The following is a 19,210-nucleotide window of genomic DNA, read 5'->3' as shown; positions in this document are numbered from 1 at the left end:
CGGGTGTTGTTCTTGATCCCCAGTAGGGGGCATGCAGGAGGCAGCTGATAGATGTTTCTCACTCTTTCTCCCTCTCCCTTCCTCTCTCTTTAAAAAAAAAAAAGAGAGAGAAACCAATAAAACATTTTTTAAAAAATCTTTCTCATTCTCACACCCACTCCAATTCAGCATGTTCAAATCCAACCTTTCTCAAGGCTCAACTCAAATACCACCTCTTCCTTGAAGTCTCTGTTAATTTCCCCTAACTGGATATAATCTTAACCCCTTTTCATTTCCATACACTTTTTTTTGAAATTTTCAATATTTTAATAGCTTTTATGATCTGATAAGTACACTTAATAGTTTGCCAGATTAATTTATCTCACTATAAATTAACTCTTGATTAAATTTAGAAATTAGCAAGCTATTGAAAATATTTTTCTTTTAAATATATATATATATTTAATTAAATTCTTTATTGTTGAAAGTATTACATAAGTCTCCTTTGTCCCCCATTGACCTCTTCCCACCCCCTCCTGACCCCCAGCACATGCCCTCATCCCCCTACTATCTGTGTCCACTGGTTATGCTTATATGTATGCATACAAGTCCTTTGGTTGATCTCCCATACACTTTATATTTTGAAGAATCTGCTCTTGAGTACAATCCTATAAAAATCCCAGTGTACTGCATCTCTTGAAGAATTGCCACATCATCCCCTTAAAAAATGATGTGTTTGTGCAGGTAGAAATTATTGCTATATGAGTGCTCCCTGCAGGTTTTGATTAGCTTACATTTCCAAGGTGTTTAGCATACTGTCTTCATATTAAGATTTAGTCAATGAATGACCATCTATTCGTTTATTTATTCAATATATATTGACTGAGGACCTACTAGGTATGAAGCACTGTCCTGTGGGCCATACCATTCAACCAAATAGACCAAAATTTCTGCCCACAAGGAGCTTAAATTTTACTGTGTGAGAGGGATGAGGGAGGAAACAGAGACAAAATAATAAACAAAACAAGTAAGAGAAATGTATAGAAGGTGCTAATGCTATGGAAAGGAAATTAGAGCAGTTTAAGAGGAAGGGCGAGGTGGGTGTTGGTCAGGGTTGCAATTTACATAGGTTTGCCACAGCTCAGGGAGCAAGGGAGCAGACTGGAAAGAGGAGGGATAGAGTCATTCAGATATTGTGGGGAAGAGCATTCCCAGCAGAGGGAACAGCCAGTGGAAAGTCCTAAGGTGGGAGCATATCTGGCGTGTTTTAGGCACAACAGGTCAACGCCTTTGCGAGCATGTGAGCTGAGAGAGGAGTAAGGTTTGGTTTAGAGAGGAAATGTGGGCAGGGTGGGAGATCATGTAAGGACTATGGCTTCTCCTCTGAGAGAAATCTGGAGCCACTGAAGGGTTTTGAGCTGAGGTTGGTGTAATCTGGTCTGGCTTTTATCATATTTTACTCTCATTTCTTGTTTATCTTTTGTGCATACAGATGTTGACCTAAGAGAGATGGGTCTGACAGAGTCCAACTAATTTCAGCATATGCTATCAGTGGACTCCAAAGAGTGGAAAGAGCAGTTCATTCTCCAACAGGCCAGCTCAGAGACAACATAGAGGAAGAGGTTGCAAAAAAAAAAGGGAACAGCTAGCTCACCTGCAGCTCTGGCTTCTTGTGACTGTCCCAGTAAATGTGCTGTTCCTTTCCCTTTAGTCCACACACACTAACTGGAAACCTCTGGTTTTCCTGAAATTTCATGTGAAAATTTAGGTATTCTAGCAATTGCTTTCAAGTAGCTCTGGCTAACACATTAGATTTCCATCTTATATTGTCAAAGCATAAAATAACAGAAAGGTTAAGTTACATCTAGTAGTCAATGAAATTGTCAAATAAGCCACTGAATTTAATATTCAGTTTTAGAAACATTCTCCTTCTGCTTTACTAGCAAATAGGGGGATTTTAAATTAAGCCGATTGTGTTCTTCTCCTATGGCATCCTTGCATGTAGGAACTAATGATTGACTTAAGATTTGTCAGCATTAGGTAAAAGCTGGGAAGGAGTGACAGTGCCTCATACACTGACTCCATGGTGGCAGATGGTGGGCGCACTCTCCCTTGCCATGGGTCGCAAGTCATTGTCGAAGTGCTGAGGAAAGGGTCCTGTGGAGTCCTCCACACGAAGAACCCAAAGTGTCCTGGAAATTTGCTCATCTCTTTTATGCTTACTAGTATGTGGTCCTGGGATAGTGTGTTATGGGGAGTCCACTGTATTATGGTGACATGGGGCTGCTTTGGAACTGATGCCACCCTCCCCATTCTAGTGAACATGGCCATGGTCACTAATCACTTGTGAATTTGGGACTCTAAGTTAGAGGAAGAAAAATCCATCCCTAATTCTGCGTTTACCCAATCACAGAAAAGAAATTGGGGCAGTGGTCCAGACCTAGGATCAGATAGCATGCATCAGGGATAACCGTAGTACCCTGGCCCCTCTGCTCCCCTCTCCTTCCTTGCTACATGACCTTGGAAATGCCATCTGGTCCCCCTGAGTGTCGGCCTCCACATTTGTCAGTTGGAGATGACAAGACTTGCTTTGTAATGTTGTCAGAATTTTAGTAATCACCTTTTATCAATGACCTGGCAAATTGTAGCTCTTCAATAAGTGCAAATTTATAATCTTAAATAGCTCAAAGGTTATATCAAATACAACTCTTCCTAGTCAGGTATTTTAGCAGTTTACTTTTAACCCATATAAGAGAATAATGACTTTTCCCCCAATATTAAATATAAGTGGCACTACTGAGTCCACATACATTTCAGAAAAATTGATTTTCAAGGCAATTCTTCCACTGGGCTGATAACAATGAAGTAGAAACTGCTGTTTGTTTAGTTATATAGAATATTCCCAGAGGAGGTGTTGTGAAACATCAAAATGAGCAGAAAGAATTGGTGAGTGAATTTTAAAGTCCCTTTTCCCCTAAAGATTTTTCAAGAAAGATGTATTTTGCACATGTAGGCTTTTAATCCTTTCCCATACAGATATTTTGGGGATTATGCTGGGCTCTGAGAAAAACAAGTGACTGGGTCTCAGCTCCTACCCTGGAAAAGTTTTCAGTCTGGTATGTTGTATTATATTACAATATGTTGAGTTCCAGCAGAGTGTAGCCGTACCTGAGGGCAGAAGGATGAATTTGATGATCTCTTGCTATCTCTTCTAGCTAAATGATTCTGTGATAAAATAAATAAATACATAAATAAGTCAGAATAGCATGATTTTTGGAGGCCATTCTCTGCTAAGACAGAACTGAGTGCCATGTGCTGATGGGGAAAGGATAATTAGGATAAAACAACTGTTAAGAACTTTCATTTTTGCCAGTGGTTAATGTTACTAGTATTTCCATCTTTCAATAGATTGTTGCTCCTTAATAATAATGAAAAATGCTCCACTCTCTGTTTCTGTAAGCTATTTTTTCCCTATTACTGAAATTATGACGAATAATTCCCATCCAGGTAGACAGGCAGGAAACCTGGAAAAGTAAGTCTCTGATATTTGCATGTCTTCCCTGTTGGAATTAGGGGCTTGGGCTGCTATGTAGACTGAAGCTAAGGACTTAAAACAAAAGGGGATTAGGGAAGCCACTGCCAAAGGCGAGCTCTGATTCAGGAATGGGCCTTAATGCTCTGCCAAAACTGGAGCCGTTCTCATGCTGTTTAACTTGTGATTATTTTCTTCTGTTGCCTCTCTTTTGAAAACTAATTGTAGATGTGAAACGGCCATGTTTAAATAATTCATAAAAAAATAATAAATCCAGAGGAAAGTGACAAAGGTATAGGGAAACCTGGTGAAGTACAAAGCAGGGGTCGCCTGCACTGTAGCTTTCTGAGTGCTTTTCTTACTCTTGGGTGCTTAATTAAGCCCGTCTGACTGTTTGGCCCTAGGTTGGTTTTGTTCTGTCTAGAGAGTTGTTGACCTAACCCTCCATTAGAATACACTGAACAGTGGCTTCCTTACAGTTCATGAAAACATTTGTAAATGCTATTATTTTGGCATTGGGGGAAAAAATCAGTACCTTCTGACTGAGAGAATCTCATACATTTATAATTATATTTTTAATGTTGTGGAATAGCCTTTTAGCTCTAGCAATTATGCAAACCAGTTAGACAACATTGCTTAATGTAGGCAACTAAATGCCCAGAAGATTTTTGACTATAAAAACAAGAGCTTCCGCAAGTTTTTGGATATTCTTCCAATCAGACAGCTAATTGAACGAACTCAATGGTGCCTTTGTAAGGTTTATCGCTCCTGGAACTATTGCTATGCTTACATAGCATTTTAAACGTTACATCCTTAAAACTCCTAGATCAATTAGTTTGTGATAGAAGGCAATCTCTAGATCTAAAATTACTTTTTTTGTGCTGATATATCATTTTCAGTAATAAGCTATTTTTTTCCTGTAGAACTAATTAGTAACTCAAGCCCTGGAGAAAGGGCTATATATTGGTTCAACTTTCACCCTCCTACTGTGAGGGAAATTCCACCATATTCTTCATAGTCCCTCCTCAAGTGTGGATGGGTAGTTAAAATACTATGAAAAAAGTGACTCAACAGCACTATAAGGAGATGAATTAGGTATCCATATTCCATTAAGTCTGCAAAACAGTGCAAGATCTTAGAACCAAAAGCTGTTCAAACATCCACTGCTTCAATTATTCAATAAGCCCATTTAAATTGTTTTAAATACCATGGCATTTCCTCTCTCATATAGTACCAAATATGTTTTCATCTAATGCTCTGTTATTGAAAAACTGGTCTTCCAAGTTGATATTAAAAAATATCCATCTGGCTCCTTAAATACAATCATGTCCCTTTTGTTTTCCCAAGTCTCCAATGAGGAGATGTTTGTCACTTAATTGTTGTTGAGGATCACAGATGATGGTTTATAGGTTTAGGCAAATTGTGGGCAGCGCTTTGTTAACCAACAAGAGAGCACGCTGGTACTTGATAATTATCCTATAGAGCTCAATTGGCCCTTAACAGCACCTGCCCAAACAGCATCAGGGAGCCTTGTCTCACCACAGAAGCCCCTTCTTCTTAATTAACCTGTTTGCACTTGTTATAAATAAAACCTATTTGTTTCCAGTTAATATATTGGCTGCTACTTTAAATATTCATTTATTATTACGCTTGTTAAGTGAGGGGTGGAGAAGAATAGTCTGGATAACTTCCATCAGTATGCACTGAGCTTTAAGAGATCAGCAATAGCCCTAACCGGTTTGGCTCAGTGGATAGAGTGTCGGCCTGCGGACTGAAGGGTCCCAGGTTCGATTCCGGTCAAGGGCATGTACCTTGGTTGTGGGCACATCCCCAGTGGGGGGTGTGCAGGAGGCAGCTGATCAATGTTTCTCTCTCATCGATGTTTCTAACTCTCTATCTCTCTCCCTTCCTCTCTGTAAAAAATCAGTAAAATATATTTTTTAAAAAAGAGAGATCAGCAATAGACCAGTATGTAAATGGTGTTGCTGTGTTCTCCATGGACCTTAAAAATGCTTAAGAAAACATCTCTCTACCATGAAAACAATATAGGGGCAAGTGAGAAGCAAGGCACCAATGACAATAATAAGCCAATTTTCACTAGAGGAGCACTTCCTAAATGTTAAATTCAATTCAAATGAGGCTTGATTTCATTTCTCAATCTACCTCATGACTGTTTTGTGTCCCAAAGGATAAAACCTGAACACATGCAAGTAGATGTGTCTTGATTTTCTCTTCAGTTGGTTTCAGGCAAATGAAATGATGAATGGAAATTAAGACAACTTTGCATATTTACTTATAAGCAATAGTAATTTGAGAACCATAAAGAAATTAAGGTATACAGACGATAATAAGTCAGTATTATAATTGAAAACACTAGAAATAATAAACATTTATTTAGCATATTTTATATAAAACCTAGAATAAAGTAATTTTTCTTGTAAAAGCTGCCAAAATCATCACTCAAATTTTTAGTCTTAAGATTTTGATGATCTATAATTGGTTTTAGCTATTTGTTATTGTTCTTTAAAACTCATGTTGGGGTGAGATCCCAGATGGCGCCAGAGGAGGTGAAAGCTACACTCACCTGCTCCCAGGAACAAACTGGAATTACAACTAAAATATAGAGCAATCAACCTGAATAACCAACTGAAGACAAGCTGAAGAGAAGTCTTACTAGTATAACCAAAGATTTACAAAGGAAGCCACATGGCGACTGGTAGGAAGGGAGGAGCTTCGAAAAGGGCTGCAGCAGCTGAAATTCTGGAGAAATAGCTCAGCTGCAAAGGCTTCCCCTGAGAAAAGTGGGGTCTCAACCCCAAGCCGAGCTCTCCAGCCCAGAGCACCAGAGCCAGGAGGAGATGCCCACCTAATATTTGGCTGTGAAAATCATCAGGAATTCTGTCAGCCAAGGGGAGACAGGAGTCTGCTAGAGACATGGCGCCCTCTTAAAAGGCCAACACATAAAATTCCATTTGCAGCCACTCACTCTGGGCTCTGGCTGAGGAAGGGAGGAGCAGACTAGAGTCTGGTAAGGAAAGACTGGAGTTTGTAGCTCTGAGGAGAGAGCAGAAGGGACAGCAACCAGTATAACTGTACTGAGTCATTCTCCCATACCTCAGACACCATATATCTTAGGTAGAATACACCCCTTCAGAGGCATCAGCCTGGAAGAATGCAATAGCCCCACCCTGCAGAGCTTGTGACCTGCTGAGGAGTCAGATGCCTGGGCCAGAATCTAGAGGTCTGGGCAGACTCAGGGGGTGTCAGTAAGTGAGTTGTGTGGCTTTGGGGTGGGGGCCACCCCTCCCACTTTCCCATGAATCTGGCTGGTGCCTCCCCCTCACAGGAGATCCACTAGCCCCACTCTCGGGCTTGTAGCAGCCCCACCCCCTTAACTCCGAGTGGCTCTACTCCAATGAGGTCTAGGCAGAATTGGGACAGAATGAGTTGTGTTAATCTGAGATGGGCGCCACTCCTCCCACCTTCCCCCAAACCTCACCAGCACCTCCCACTTATGGGACATTCACTAGCCCCATCCGTCAGATTCCCAGCTGCCCCACTCTGCTGAGATCTGGAAGATCTAGAACAGACTGAGTTGTGTGGCTCTAGGTCTAGGATGTGGGGCCATTTATCTCTTGCATGCCAGACTGGTGCAAACCCATCCCTTCACACAGTCCAATTTTGGTCTGTTTGGGGTTGATAGACTCTGATGGCCTCACCCTGATGACTCCCTAAGACCCCAACCCACCACAAATATGTAAAAGCATCCAGTGGATGGCAGCTAAACTTGGTATATCCTGGGACATTTGTGGAGGGGCCTCAGACCTGTCGCTGGCACTGAGTTCAAACCTGTAACAATCTGGTGAACACCACTGGCTCCTACCTGGTGACTTGCTGAGAACCTACCTCATGCAACTCAAGTACTGCTAGAAGCTCTTTCAGCGACTGAGTCTAACAGGCAGCCAGCAGGTGAAGGCAGGTGAGTCAGGGTGTGACTTGGGACATTAGCAGATCTGCCCCTGGGCCTGGTGCTGGTAAAAGCTGCCTTGGTGCACAGCTTCATCCTTCTGGTGCATATCCAGGCCCAGCAAAGGCAGCCACAAACTGTGGATCACTTGTACCTCCAAACAAATGGGACTACATCAAACTGAAAAGTTTTTGCACAGCAAAGGAAACCATCAACAAAATGAAAAGACAACCCACTGAATGGGAGAACATATTTGTTAATACATTTGACAAGAGAACTTATAAAACTCAACACCAAAAACCAAACAAACAATCAAATTAAGAAATGTGCAAATTACCTGAATAGACACTTCTTTAAAGAGTACATACAGATGGCAAATAGATATATGAAAGGATGCTCTTCATCACTAATCATCAGAGAAGTGCAAATTAAAACCACAATGAAATATCAATTCACACCTGTCAGAATGGCTATCATCAATAAATCAACAAACAAGTGCTGGCAAGGATGTGCAGAAAAGGGAACCCTCTTGCACTGTTGGTGGGAATGCAGACTGGTGCAGCCACTGTGGAAAGCAGTATGGAATTAACTCAAAAACTTAAAATTGGAACTGCCTTATGACCCAGAGATTCTACTTCTGGGACTATATATCTGAAGAAATCCAGAACACTAATTTGAAAGATTATATGCACCTCTTGTTCATTGCAGCATTATTTACAATAGCCAAGATTAAGAAGCAGCCCTGGTATCCAACAACTGATGAATGGATAAAAAGCTGTGGTACATTTACACAATGCAATACTACTTGGATGTAAAAAAAGAAGGAAATCTTAACTTTTGGGACCTGGAGAGTATTGTGCTCAATGAAATAAGCTAGTCAGAGAAAAACAAGTACCATATGATTTCACTTATATGTAGAATGTAATAAACAACATAATCTAACAAACAAAAATAGGAGCAGACTTATAGATACAGAGAATAGACTGAACTGTCACATGGAAGGGGGGTTGGGGAACTGGGTGAAAAAGATGAAGGGATTAAGTAAAAAAGAAAACACACACTTATAAACACAGACAGCAGGATGGTGATTACCAGAGGAAATGTGGGGTTAGAAGATGGTAAAGAGGGGAAAATGGCGATGGAAGAAGACTTGACTTGGGGTGGTGAACATGCAATATGATATACATATGATGTATTATAGAATTGTACACCTGAAACCTGTATAATTTTATTAACCAATGTCACTCCAATAAATTTAATAAAAAATAAATGGGGGTGGGGGGATAAGGACACATATGTAATACCTTAATCAATAAAGAAAAAAATAAAATAAAAAACAAACAACAAAAATAAATAAATTTAAAACCTCATGTTTGAAAATTTTCTAAAATGCATTTTCCTCAAAGTGAGAATAACCTACTTCACAGATTAATTTTTTTTAAATAAAAAAGTCTTATACTAATGTAAAAAAAGGACTTTGATTTTTATTTGAATGAAATAATGTGGCTTTAAAATTTTGCTCTTCAGAATATTTTCTTTCTGTTTTTGCTGCATAAAAAATCATGCTTATGTGACTTCAATTGGGTTCGCTAAACTGCATACAGTCAGTTCAAAATACACTTAATTATTGATGAAAGCAACATTCTCACAGCCACCAATCAATGACTTTGATTCTTCTGTTTTACAATTGGTCTGATAATGCATTTTAGAATAGGTCAATACTGCCTGCTACATATAGTAATATGTCTAATTTGTTTCTATTCATCATGATCATGTAGTTAAAAACAATATGTTTAAAATCTCAACTTGTCACTGGGAAAAATGACGTGTAAAACTGACAAAAGAGTTTGTAAAATTGTTGTATGGGCATAGTGTTTTTAAAGACATAACACATCCCTGCATCCTGGTTTTCCCAGGCACATGAAGTACTTTGGATTCTGTACTTATTTGCATTAGCTTGATTGACCAGCACACATGCATACCTAAGTTCTCCAGCTCATCAAAAGAGACTGTTTTCTCTGTACCCTGGGGGAATGCATTCTCGCAGCCCCCTGCAGCATTTTTTCAGAAAAATGAGAGAAAATGTTTTTCACTCTCGCCTTATCAAATCACTTTTCTTCTGAATATGAACTCTTCATGAGCAACACCAGCACATACTTATGAGTACCCGTATGTGAAAAGTGTTGCGGAGATGAGGAACTGCAATAACACTCACTCTCACATACTATTTTAAGTTCTGCTATCGCTAGTTAGGGACAGTTATCAGGAAGGGACCCGGAAGGGAAAACGTGGAGGTCCGTCCTCCTGCTAATGCCCCTATGTAACTCAGCCATCAAAAATGTATATTCATTATATAATGTACTGAAGGAGCAAACACTGACCGGGGACTCAGAAAACCTCCCTGTGTGGCCCTTTGTGACTAAGTTCATTCTTCTATCCTTCCTACTTAGTAGAGCTAGAGAACCAAGGAAAAACACACAGGTTATTTTCATTTGAGTTTTCATATATGTTGGACTCACATAAAGATGCTTTAACTCTTTTAGAGAACTACTGTATTTAGTTCACTTTAACCAATCTAAAATAACTCATTCTTATATCATTAAGTGGGTATTTGAAGAAATTTGTTATATTTTTTAAGGATTGATTTAGTACTAGGAAAGAACTTTAAAATTCATAATGATCCCTTATCTAACACCTATAACACCACATCATTCTGATTAACCACACATATGCTGCCTTGAACTGCTAGGCACAATTGCATTTATCTATTTATATAATAAATGCTGTAAATGTAGGTTATTTATGCACCTGTCCAGTCACTCATTAATATAAAGAAGCTATGTAAATCTAGTGTTCACTATAAACCAAGCAATCACATACTATGATTAATAAGAAGATAGTAACACCTAAGTCCTCATGCCTTTTATTAATCTTTTGTTACTGATCTAGGCCTATTTGGGCATTTATAATTAATAGTTTCTTTGGAGTAGCTACACATAGCTCCTAATAGTTAAACGTAGGTGAGGGCTAAAATTCTTCTCTCCCCAAATTTTACTATTTAGTGTTACATTAAAAGCAAGTCTGAGAATTAATTTTGCAGCACATAAAATATCTGTCAGTAAGTAGAGAAAAAAAAGACATATACTCTGCTCTGTAAAAACATTATGCATAATTTATCATGTAAATGTGTGCCCACCAATTCAAGCAGCACATATTGTATCTTTTACAATGAAACAGACAGAATGTGTTACAGGATTCAGGTGGACAAGAGTTCACCCTGGATTGTGGTGATGAAGGAAACCATCACAAAAAAGTTAAACTTGACCAGACTTCCAAGAAAAAGCAGGTCTAAGACTGACAGAGTGGACCCAGGACATCCTAAGCAGGAAAGAACCAACACAAGTTAGAAGGTGGCAACACTGTAGGCAGGCTTGCCTGTTTACAAAATTGCGTGTTTCCTAATTCCAGACATCAAAGTTGGAACAACATTTTGATCGTGAGGAACATTATCAACAAATTATAGGTGTCTTAACAGCTGTATCAGCAGAATTAATCTATTCTTATAGGTCATTCAGGCATAAAGATTGTAGATTGTCTATTTTTATAGGTAATTTGACTTTCAGTTGGAATATTTTATAACCTATTCCGTAAAACATGAAGGGCTGTGAAATGCGACCTGTAATCCCGTCAGCAGTGTAGTGTGGTACTACCACTAAAAATGCCAAGGAAGCAACTTTTTTCCCCCAATGTTTGTTCATTCATTCATTCATTTATTCATTCATTCAATCAGCAAGCTGTATTAAGCACCTACTATGTAGCATGCATTGTGCTCAGTCATAAACAATTTCAATGAGTTGAGAGGAATGCTGCTTAGTATTCATTAGTACCTAGTGACTATGACGACATTAGGGACTAAAGCAATTGTCCAAGGCTACCACCAGCATGGTGATGGTGATAAGGAGGAGATGGCAGAGGGTATTAATTGACTGAAACACCAACCCTTATTGAGTTCTTTACCTGCAACAATATTTAGCTGTTTTCCCATTAGCAGTCCCAAAGGCTATGATTCTTTTTAGAGTGGGCTAGAGTCTAGGATCATTTTGGAAATTTCTGAAAGATAGGCTTATTTAGGACTCTGAAATAAATTGTAAAATGAGATTCCAATGTACAAAGAAGGCCAATGAGGTGACTCCATCTGCATATATTATTTGCTCTCCTTTTCCAAGGGCATGGAAAGAATTGGCTAGAATTCCTAGCCAATTTTTTTGTCTGAACCATAGAGGTTGAGCTTCAGGCTATGAGGTACTTTACTAGGGTGACAATATGCCCAGATTTGCCTCAGACAGTCCAGGTTTTGCCAGTTGTCCAAGTGTGTAATTATTAATAGCACCTAATTTCTTTCTTTAAAATGCCACAACCAAAATAAATTATATGGTCAATTTAATACTAGCTGACTTCAGCTTGAATAATAAGTCTCTAAATCCATCAACAATTTGGGAAAGAAGGCTTTCTGATAGGTTAACATACTTCTAACCAAGGAGAACTGCTATAGAATTTTCTTTGAGCTAGGTATGTGATAGTAAAAAACTGGTCAGTTTGGTCAATAGAGCTAGACAATTGATAAGTCAGGGAAACAAATCACCATGGCCTGGTGGTGAAGAGCACAGAGTTGAGCCAGGAAGTTAGGTTCACGTCCCAGTTCTGCTACTCCCTGCACATGTGGCCTTATTATCCTCGCTGGTCTTAGTTTCCTCATCTGTAGAGTGGGAATGATAAGATTGCCTATCTCACATATTTGCAATGAGGATTATATTAATTAATATATGTAACGTGCTTAGAACTGCCTGGCACAGTCAGTCGTACAATATAAGTTTGCTCTCACTACTCCATCGTTCAAAAAGGTAGAAATGGGAGTGAAGCTATCTCTTCAAGATTGTGATTTCATTTCTTTTGGATATCTGCACAGAAGTGGGATTGCTGGATCCAAAAGTAGTTCCATATTTAATTTTTGAGGAGACTTCATACTCTTTTCCATAGTGGCTGCACCAGTTTACCTTGCCATCAAAAGTGCACAAGGGTTCCCTTTTCTCCACATCCTCGCCAACATTTGTTATCATTTATCTTTCTTATGACAGCCATTCTGATAATATCTGCTTGTGGTGTTTGATTTGCATTTCCCTGATGATTAGTGATGTGGAACACCTTTTCATATACGTGTTGGCCACTTATGTCCTCATTTGATATCATTTTAATAAGGTGGAGTTGTTGGGTTTTTTTGGTATTTTACTATTGAGTTATATATTCATTGCAGCATTATTCACAATAGGCAAGATATGGAAACTGTTGATAGATGAATGGATAAAGAAAATGTGGTATACATATACAATGGACTGTCAGTCTTTAAAAAAGGAGGAAATCCTGTCATTTGCAGCAACATAATTGAACCTGGAGGACATTATGCTAAGTGAAATAAACCAGACACAGACAAATACTGTATGAACTTAATTACATGTGCAATGTAAAACAGTCAAATTCATAGAAGCAGAGAGTAGAATGGTAGTTGCTAGGAAATGAGGGGAGGGAGAAATAGGGAGATGTTAATCAAAGGCTTCAAAAATATCAGTTATACAAGATGAATAAAGTCTGATTATTTAATGTATAGCACGGTGACCATAGTCAACAACACTATATCGTACACTTGAAATTTGCTAAGGGGATACATCTTGAGTGTTCTCACCACACACACACACAAAAAGAAAATGGTAAGTACAGTAGTCACCCAGCTACATCTGTGATTTTGCTTTCTTAAGTTTTAATTACCCATGTTCAACTGCGGTCCAAAATATTAAATGAAAAATTCCAGAAATAAACAATTTCTAAGTTTTAAATTGCATGTCATTCTGAGTAGCGTGATGAAATCTTGCGCTGTTCTATTCCATTCCACCCAAGACATCAATCATCCTTTTGTCCAGCGTATCCACACAGTGTATGCTCCCTTCCCATGAGTCACTTAGTAGCTATCTTAGTTATCAGGCAGACTGTTGGGGTCTCGCAGTGCTTGCATTCAAGTAAACTTTATTTTACTTAACAATGGCTACAAAGTGCAATAGTAGTGGTGTTGGCAATGCGGATATGCCAAAAAAAAGCCATAAATCTTCATTCATCTAAGTGAAAAGGTGAATATAGTACAATAAGGTATTTTGAGAGAGACCACATTCATGTAACTTTTATCACAGTATATTGTTATAATTGTTCTACTTTATTATTAGTTACTAGAGGCTCAGTGCATGAAAATGCATGCACTCAAGAAAGGTGGGGTCCCTCAGCCCAGCCTGCACCCTCTCGCAGTCCGTGACCCTTCGGGGGATGTCTCACTGGTGGCTTAGGTCCACTCCCCAGGAGATTGGGCCTAAACTGGCAGTCAGATATCCCTCTGGCAGCCCGGGAGCCCTTGGGGGATGTTCACCTGCTGGCTTAGGCCTGCTCCATGCCATTAGTCGGACATCCTTAGTGCTGCCACGGAGGCGGGAGAGGCTCCTGCCATGGCCGCTGCACTGGCTAGCCATGAACCGGCTTCTGGCTGAGCGGTGATCTCCTCTCCCACCCCCGCCCCACCCCGTGGAAGCACACTGACCACCAGGGGGCAGCTCCTGCGTTGAACATCTGCCTCTTGGTGGTCAGTTGGTCAGTGCATGTCATAGCAACCGGTCATTCCCTGTCATTCCCTCCCGGTCTTTCCACAGTTAGGGTCAATTTGCATATTACCCTTTTATTATATAGAATTGTTATTCTCTTACTGTGTCTAATTTATGTTTAGAAAAAATATAGTATATATAGGGTTCAGTACTATCTGTGGTTTCAGGCATCCACCAAGGATCTTGGAATGCATTTCCCTCAGATAAGAGGGAACAACTGTATGTAAGGGGATAGCTATGCTAATTAGCTTGATTGTGGTGATTATTTAAAATATATATGTATATCAAAACACCAAGTTGTACACTTTAAATATATACAATTTTATGTGTCAATTATACCTTAATAAAGCTAAAAAAAAATGAACATAGGCATGGAGGAGTTAACAAAACTTGTATAGACATGGCCATAAATGAGCAATGTTGTCAACCACTAGTTCAACACACTATACAGCAAATATAATAGTCTTTAAAATCAATGGCAAGTTGCTCTAAGACTTTAATGAAAATATTTGGGATATATATTATAATAAAACCAACATTTTTATTTGCTGTAACACTCAGTTTATGTGAAGTGACACCAGTCTTATTTTATCTCACTGACCATGACAGAAAGTTACTGGCTCCATTTTATTACTTTCAAGATATAAAGGATTCCCATATGTTAATATGTTATAGCATCTTAAAGTTTCTTATCTTCTAATATTATAATATTCTAAACCCTTATTCAATATAAACATTTGTATCTTTCCATCTCTGTGTAAAAGTAAGCATATATTTTTTTATTTGGATATGCCACTAAACCAAATAAATTTCATTGTATAAATTAGAGGCAATATATGTTTAACTTGAAAAAGAATCACTGATGATAATAGGATACATTAAATTGATATTTGACTGTTGGCTATTGAACTGGGGATTAAGATATCAGACAGTTCCCAAAAGCAAATACCTTGATAGAATGATCACAATGGAATTTAGAAATTAAATACTAAAGTCTATGTTAATATGGTAGAAGTGGGAACATGAGAAAATATCAAGTTGAAGTTTTTGTTGGAAGATGAATTTGAAATGATCTCTTATGCATATGCAACTTTTAATCCAAACTCTCTGAGGTACATTTACACTCACAGAAGTCTAATTAGTAATAAAAAAGGGAAGAGTTGATAATGATAGCACTCTGCTCTTAGGTCCCTATTATAGATTCTGAAAACAGATTAATTCATATCTTAGTACACATGATGTCATTTCTATATTTTAATATTTTATCCCAAAAGATATAAGCTTTTCTTTTTTAATCTTTATTTTATCTTTCTTTTCCTTCTTTATTTTTTTGTTTTGTTTTGTTTTACATTTAATCTGTAATTCGAAGCCTAGGGATCTTGTTTTTTTCAAAGTCAGACTTTTGACATTTTTATCCTGAAAAACAAACGATTTCAAAAGAAATAGCTTTGAACTGTGTGCTTTTTCTAGTGTATGCTGTTTCTTGGAAAGACTGACAGGCATTTGGATAGTGAACCATCAAAAACATCCTTTCTAAGGTTTCTCTTTCAGGCTGTTACCAGCAGAATGCCTCTTAACCCTGGAGGCAACTCAACAATTGAATTAAGGAGATTTTCATGTATGGGTTTTGCCTGTCATATGGTTGACTTAACTTTAGGATATACTTTGCAGCTAAAGGCTCATTTCCCTCAATTTGTTAAGTGGCTAATTATAAAGGTGCACAAAAGAACTGACAAGAGGGAAAGAGAAGGACCTGGCTTCTAACAGCAGCCCCAAGAGGCCTTTACAAATGTCATTTGCAAAAACAGAGCACAAATTAAACAATGGCCATAATAAGCTGCCAGTGGCTGGCATATAATGAAAGGGGAATTCTTATGTAGATGTAAAGCAGGAATTAAAGGGTTGAGACTTTTGTTTATTTATTTATTTTTTTTACATTAACAACTAAGTACTAATATAAAATAATGGTATTTAAACTTGTGCTGCAAAAGTAAATCGTAGACCTCAGGTGACCATAACACGCTAAAAAAAAGAAGACAAAATTTATTTTGTGCCTGCAGCTGGGATTTACACGTTTTTTATTCTCTATGATATACTGAAAATACTTTTGAATCCCAATTAAAAGAAACTGGTCTTATTTTATGAATGAACAGTTATTTTAAATGTTATTAGAAATAATGACCAGAAATATAAGTGTGAGATGAAAAATCTAAATTAAGAAACAAACATCTTTCATCACATAACAACCAACTTCCTATTTACTACCAGTATCATGAATTCTAAAAAACGCGCCTCTTTAACATTTGAAAAAGCATAAACAACAAAGAAAACTCCCTTTACTTGGGAGTATGATTGCTAATGAAAAAGAATGGAAATTATTGCATTGTTTCTACCTTTCATCAAAACATCCCTATGCATAGTATTCACATCATTATGTAAGACATTTGCAAATATGTATAATGCTTTGCCTATGGGAAAACTCTCTTGCTCTAATGTATTCCTGAAAGATGAATGAACAATTCTTTAGGTATGATAAAAAGATTCAGAGGGTTGGATAGTGTTGTGATATTAAAGCCACAAGCTCATCATTTAAAATTTTTTTTTAACGTCAGCTGCTAACACTGCAGGTCTCTGTTTCACTTAATCTTTTTTCTCTGCAAACTTGCCACTTCTTTTCCAATTCCTTTTCTGAGTTTAGATCAGTAACCTCCTATTTGCTGAAGGCTACCTGCTTTGATACTTCAGCAGGGGTCTTATGAAGTTAGAAGAATTCTTTGGCTTTAGATCTCTGATCTGGATTTTTGCCTGATCTCTAGATTTTTAGTCATCTCTAAAAGAATTGCTGAACGTTGGGCATCAGCAGATATCCATTTTATTATCAGTTGAATTTAGTAATCAGACCAAGAGCTGATTTTTTTAGAGCATATGCACATTCCACTGAGACTGAAATTGTAAAAATGTGATTTTCATCAGATTTTTGAAAGAGAGAAAGCCGATGAAAGGATAGTAACGGGTTTAGCAGAGTGTAAGAAATTAGAACATAAATGCTGGCAGAGGTGGAAGAGCAATGCAGGTGAGCTGTTTTGTCCTATGAACACCTGAGAGGTACTTGGAGACATCAGGTGTCTGATGAGTGCAAAGCCAAAAAGATATGGGTAAGCTAAAAGTCTATGAACAGTCACTGGATGTCCCAAGTAGACTAGAGTTTTATTTTCTGGGAGAAACTGAGCAGAAAGTCTCCTGAGGGCATTTGTCTCCAGATTACAGGATATTATAAGTACCCAGCCTAATAAATGAACAAAAGGCACAGAAGTGGTCAGGAGCAATGTGGAGCTGCGTACAAAATGATTTGCTTAAGAGGAAGCACCCTCATAGAATGCTTGCCACAAACTCACAAGCAGGAACCAGGTATCTTCTCTGTGAAAACTGAACTGACTTTTACTGGTAGAGATCTTCTGATGAAAATGTTCTCACTTTCCGATGAGCCCATAGTGAAGTCGTTAAGTGGAAAATTCCTGCACACATATGGAGCCTCTGATTTGCTTTTTAGTGGCTCACTCATAAATGTTAACAGTCAGCAAGGGATCACCAGGCATTTGTGTAAAGCCTCCAATATGAAAAAGAGTATAAAAATAATCTCACAAACAAAGGAATTCAGGGCAGAAAGACAATGCAGAGTGCAGAAGAAACTTTAAAAAAATAATAATATCCTTAGAGAGTCAAGAAAAGATATTATGTTCATAAAACAAAAACAAGATGCTGTAGAAAAGGGGCAATTAAAGAACAAGAAAGAATTAAGAACAGGATAGTCAAAATATCAATTTAAAGCAAAGATTGGCAAAGACTAGAAAATTTCCCAGAATGTATGTCAAAAAGACACAGAAATGGAAAATGAAAGAATAAAAAGAAATTAGTTGTTGAGAAGATATAATGTTTTATTAATAAAAGATCTAGGGAGAGTGGGAGGAATGGAGCAAAGAAATATCTAAAAAATAAGACTGGAAAAACACTCAGAATGGAGGGTGTTTCCAGGTTATAGGATATTGTAAGTACCCAATCCACTAAATAAAATAAAAGACCAAACCAAGGCACAGCATCATAAATTTTTACAACATTGAAGATTAACACAAAATTCTAAGCACACAGAGAGAGAGAGAGAGGAATTTTTAAAGGGGGAAGAGATTTAAAAAAACAACAAAGATAAAGCAACAGATCACATATCCTATCTAATAAAAGAGTAATATGCAAATTGACTGTACCTCCGCTACACCCACCAGCCACGCCCACCAGCCAATCAGGAGCAAATATGCAAATAAACCCAACCAAGATAGCTGCAGCCACGGAGAGCAGGAGGGAGGCTTGGGTTTCCCTGGCAATGGAGGAAGCCAAGCTTTCTGCCTGCCCTTGCAGGCCTTGGCCAGGGGCAGAGCCAGGCAATCGGAGCGAGCTGGGGGTCCCTGCCCAGGGCTGGAGGCTTTAGGCCTTGGCAGGGGCAGAGCTGGCGATTGGAAGGAACTGGGGGGCCCCTGCCCAGTCCCCGAGGCTTTAGGCCTTGGCAGGGGTGGAGCCGGAGATTGGAGGAGATAGGTGTGAACTACAGAGGAAACACCTTTTCTGACGGCTCATTGGCTAAGCTCCCTGTATGCCACAGGTAATATTCTTAGTAACTTGGGTATAAGAATCCAAAAAGGTAATCTAGGGCTTTTCAACCACACTCCTGGAGAAAAAAACGCAGGTCCACTGCTGGAGGGCTAAGAAATGTCATATCTTACCCTAGCCGGTTTGGCTCAGTGGTTAATGCCTAGGCTTGCCAACTGCAGGGTCTGGGTTAGATTCTGATCAAGGGCATGTACCTAGATTGCAGGCTCCTCCCTGGCCGGGGCCCAGGTCAGGGCTCATGCAGGAGGCAACCAATCAAAGTGTTCCTCTCACTTTGATGTTTCTCTTGTCTTTCCCTTTCTCTAAAAATCAATGGAAACATATCCTCAGGTGAGGATAAAAGAAAAAAAAAAGAAAGAAAGGAAGAAATGTCGTATC

Source organism: Plecotus auritus, assembly GCF_963455305.1.
Source record: "Plecotus auritus genome assembly, chromosome: 3".
NCBI classification, from domain to species: Eukaryota; Metazoa; Chordata; class Mammalia; order Chiroptera; family Vespertilionidae; genus Plecotus; species Plecotus auritus.
The sequence above is the reverse complement of the archived record's forward strand: the minus strand, read 5'-3'. Positions refer to the sequence as shown.